The sequence below is a fragment of the Lygodium microphyllum genome, chromosome 27, assembly GCF_053477565.2.
Source record: "Lygodium microphyllum isolate KBCC chromosome 27, Lygodium_microphyllum_v1.1.10, whole genome shotgun sequence".
NCBI classification, from domain to species: domain Eukaryota; kingdom Viridiplantae; phylum Streptophyta; class Polypodiopsida; order Schizaeales; family Lygodiaceae; genus Lygodium; species Lygodium microphyllum.
In genome coordinates this window covers 84,211,771-84,216,557 of record NC_141161.1, presented here as the reverse complement: position 1 = coordinate 84,216,557, position 4,787 = coordinate 84,211,771, and the positions used below count along the sequence as shown (strand labels likewise).

General features: G+C 39.9%; 1 non-coding gene across 1 annotated transcript; it reads left to right on the top strand.

The window, feature by feature from the left end:
- The first annotated feature begins 1,398 nt into the window (after window positions 1–1,398).
- Window positions 1,399–1,553, top strand: LOC148012545 (5.8S ribosomal RNA). The gene has a single exon (XR_015689229.1). It is a non-coding gene; the product is annotated as a 5.8S ribosomal RNA (ribosomal RNA).
- Window positions 1,554–4,787: the final 3,234 nt, after the last annotated feature.

The window sequence follows — 4,787 nt, the reverse complement described above, 5'->3', positions numbered from 1 at the left end:
ATCCTTTCTTGTTCAAAATAGTCCTTGTATTCTTTGATGGTATCCTCATTTATAGTAAATCCAAGGTTGAGCATTTGATGCATGTTCGAGAGGTCTTTGACACATTAAGAAGACATACACTCTTTGCCAAAATGTCAAAGTGTTCTTTCATGGAAAATGAAGTGGAATACTTGGGTCACATTGTGGGAGAGCAAGGCATTTGTGTGGTTTCTAACAAGGTGAAATGTGTCAAAGAATGGCCTACTCCTACGAATTCTACTACCTTAAGGGGTTTCCTTGGATTATCTTCCTTCTATAAGATGTTTATAAAAAATTATGCTCATGTGGTGGCTCCTTTGACCGATAGGCTAAAGAAAGAAGCTTTCTTTTGGGACTCCATAGCTGACAAGAGTTTCAATGAGTTGAAATCTCTATTAGTTTCAGCGCCTATTCTTATATGCCCAGATTTCTCTAAGGAATTCATTATATGTGCGGATGCTAGTGGACGAGGAGTTGGGACTGTTTTGTATCAAGACCATGGAGTTATAGCCTATGAAAGTCGCAAGCTTGATGACAAGGAATGTCAACTACATGTCTATGAACAAGAAATGTTGGCAATTTTGCATGTTATCAAAAAGTGGCATCACTATATATATGGCAACCATTTCAAGGTGAAGAGCGATCATCGTGTGCTGAAATACTTCCTTTTCCAACCAAATTTATCCCCTAAACAAAGGAGATGGTTAGCTACTCTTCAAAGCTATGATTTTGAAATATCTTACATGGCTGGAAAAGATAATATTGTGGCGGATGCTTTATCATGTATGTGAGCATGTTCTTTATCCTCAATTTCAATCATACATAAGGATTGGATTCATGACATCCAAGAAGAATATTTGATTGTTGATGAGCAAGCATCAAAGATGATGAAGGAATTTGAGCAAGGAAAAGGAGAAGAGTATCCCAATTTTAATTGGCACAATGGTCTTTTATGGTATCATGATAGAGTCTACTTGACACCACAATTCTCTTTCAAAGATTGTATTTTGCATGAGATGCATTCTTCACCTCCTTTAGTGGGTCGTCATGGGCTGTTCAAAACCTTTGACAACATCTATAAGAGCGTCTATTGGAAAGGCACTTGGCGGGATGTAAAGGATTATGTAATGCAATGTCTTCCGTGTCAACAAAATAAAGACTCGTCTCTTTTATGTGGCAGCTTACTTCAGCCACTCCTATTCCTCAAGGCAAGTGGACTGATATCTCTATGGATTTCATTGTGGGATTGCCTACAACTAAGCATGGGTGGAATAGCATTTATGTAGTAGTTGATCGGTTGACTAAATCAACCCATTTCATCCCTACAAAGACCTTGTATGAGATTCCTTACCTCGGGAGGATTGAAAAACAGAATGCAATGACTCTCAGCCAACGGATATCTTGGCTCTTGCAACGATGAAGAACGCAGTGAAATGTGATACGTAGTGTGAATTGCAGAATTCCACGAATCATCAAGTCTTTGAACACAACTTGCGCCCGTGGCTCTGTCCAAGGGCATGCCTACTTGAGCGTCCCAATTTACAGCAAAGCAAGTGGCTCAACAATTCATGGAATGCATTTTCAAGCTTCATGGTTTGCCAATGAAGATTGTGTCCAATCGCGACACTAAGTTTATGGGCAGCTTTTGGAAAAGTTGGTTCTCTTCAATTGGGACTCTTTTGACTCTTAGTACCACATATCACTCGCAAACGGATGGGCAAACTGAAAGAGTTAACAAATGGCTAGAGGTTTATTTGAGGCACTTTTGCCATGAGACACAAAATGCATGGGATCAATGGCTCCATCTTGCAGAGTTTCGTTACAACAATACTTACTATATGAGCATTGGAATGTCTCCTTTTGAAGCTTTATATGGCTATAAAGTACAAGTACCCTCCGCATTGTTTCATGAAGATGTAAATCCATATGCCCGTGAGGAGTTGGAAAAGATGGAGGCCCTTATGAGGCAATGCAAGGACAACATTAATAAAGCTCAAGAGACAATGAAGGTCTATGTGGATGAGAAAAGAAGACATGTGGAGTTTGAGGAAGATGAATGGGTATTTTTGAAGTTTCCCAAGTCATGTTATGCTTCTCTTAAAGGAGGACACAACAAACTTGCTCATAGGTTTTATGGTCCTTATCGTATTGTCAAGCGAGTTGGGGATCTTGCTTATCAAGTAGACTTACCTTTCAACACAAGAATCCATAATGTCTTTCATGTGCCTCAACTTAAAAAGTATGTGGGACCTCAAATTCAAATTCTTGAAGAACTACCTCCCTTGGATGATGATGAATTAATCATCTATGAGCCCGAGAAGATTATTGGCAAGCGGGAGAAGGTTCTAAGGAACCATATTCTTGTTGAATACCTTATCAAATGGAATGGTTTGCCTATCAAAGAGTCTTCATGGCAACAAACATCAATTTGGAACAATTTCCATGACTTCAACAAGAGGACAGTTCATAAACAGAGCAGTAAACAACTTGCTGTATTAAATTTATGTGACAAAGTAAATTGTCTTATTGGCTTCAAACTTCAATTTTGAAGGCATGGCTGGATACGACATGTTGTCCTTCATATTTCTATATCTCATACATCAAAATCAGTTACTTCTAGCTCAAGATATGGCCCATTTTATACTATAGCCTGTTTTGGATAGTTTATAGCAGCTTGTTCCATTTATGTGGTCCATCTTCATCAACTTCTATAATGTTCATCAACATGGAGCTTTATTTCAGCACGAATTTCAAATGCTTCAAGCTATCTTTGTAATCATCCTTGTAATTTGTTCCCAATTCAGCTTTGAGGACAAAGCTCTTTTAGGCCGGGATGGCTTGTAATAAAGCATAAGTCACCTTAGTCTAGAGTAGGCTAGGGTTAAGTATAAAAGGTGGAGATGTAACTTGTGAGGAATCTTTTTTCCATTTTCAAACAATACATGTTTTGAGGCTACTTCCTCCCACCAACTAAGAGAGTGCATGCTCTTAGCCACCAAGATATGGGGTGCATACCATGTCCCACCTTGACATGAGGTGAATATTCATGTTGCAACTTACATCTTTGATTCTCATCCTTCCATGGCAATATTATTTCAAGCTTACCTACCTTGGCTATGGCTACTTTACAAACATGGTGTATTTCTTGTATTTCTTTGTAAGAATGGTATATTTCATGAATTTCCAATTATTTGATTTGCTGTGAGAACTGGTTTATTACACATTAGACCAAATTGACTTAGGATCCTTTTAGTGGATCGAAGTGTTCCTTTATCTCGGAAACTCTATTCCCATATTGTCCTTTTCTTAGTTTGGGACTTAGCTCCATAGTCAATAAGCTTTGCTTGTAATATTAAAGAATACTTCCGAGCTTCAACATTCTGGTAAGACCCAACCTATATTAGTTGAGAAGAAACGACTTAAGAGAAATTCATTGCAAGTTATGACTATCATCCCTTGCCATAGTATCTCTAATCATTTGCAAGTTCTAGGCTCAAATTAGATGCAACTCATTTTACTCAGATTAATTGTAGTTACAAGGATAGAGTTTATTCCAACATAAGTTATATTTCATGTCGACAAAATTTCTAGGATTTCTAATCATCCTGAAGAAGTGTTGTAGGTTCTAGGTCTTTGTCTTCATCCGATTCCTCTATATATCCAAAGACAACACTTGTGTAGCTTCGTTTCCTTGGAGGCTCTATATCTTCTCGACTTAAGTCATGGTAGTCTACTTGGACATACCCTAGCTCATTCAATGGAAACATCAACGGTTGGGACAGCTCCTACGGATGTGCCCTATCTCTCCACACATGTGGCATCTCTTGTCCTGATCTTGGGAATCATCTTTGCTACAATTGCCTGATTTAAGTTCTTGGATAATTGGAGTCGCTCGAAGTAATGCATCTTGCAAGTCTGTTGTACACATTGCTTCAAGGCGGTGGTTTATAGGAGTGTTCAAGCCATGGCAAAACTTGGATACTTGCTGCATAATATCCATAGGTGGTGCATATTTTAGTAAGGTTACAAACTTTGAGTAGTAATCTTCCAATGTTAATTCCGGTAGCTTTAGCTTGAAGAATTCATTCATCCTCAAGGTTTGGTAGGTATTCACATGTGGTCACCTCTAAGGAGGGGAAAAGAAGGATGAGCTTCTTGGGGGGGTTCTCTTTCTCTCTGTCACTCCCTCTCTCTCTTTCTCTCTCACACCCTCTCTCCCTCTCTCTCTCCCTCTTCTTCTTCTTCTTCTTCTTCTTCTTCTTCTTCTTCTTCTTCTTCTTCTTCTTCTTCTTCTTCTTCTCCTCTCCCTCCTACGGGCCGGCAACAAGGGGGCTCTCTCTCTCTCACATGGTAGCAAAAGGGGGGCACAAGGTGTTCTATATACCCCTTGCTTAAAGGGGGGGTTATAAGGGTTTGGGGATGTATTATTGGGCGGGGGGGGGACGTGGAGTAGTGGTGGTCTCCCCCACCCACCACCTATCGACTGCATGGCATCAACCTCCCTCCCCTCATCATCATCGTTCACTTCCTCTTCCGCCATATCGTCCTCCTCTTTCTCTCTCCCCCCGCCACCTGTCGGTGATGACAGGGGGTTAATTTTTAAAAAAATTTGAATTATCCTTAGGGGGTAACAACTAATGGAACATTATATCCTCTCCCCCTTAGAGAACCTGAGATGTCCTCATCTCAGAAGGACTAGGGATTTCATTCTAGAACTTGTGGGGTCGGATCCATCACGCATTTGTTGCGAAACTTTGATTACTCATAAG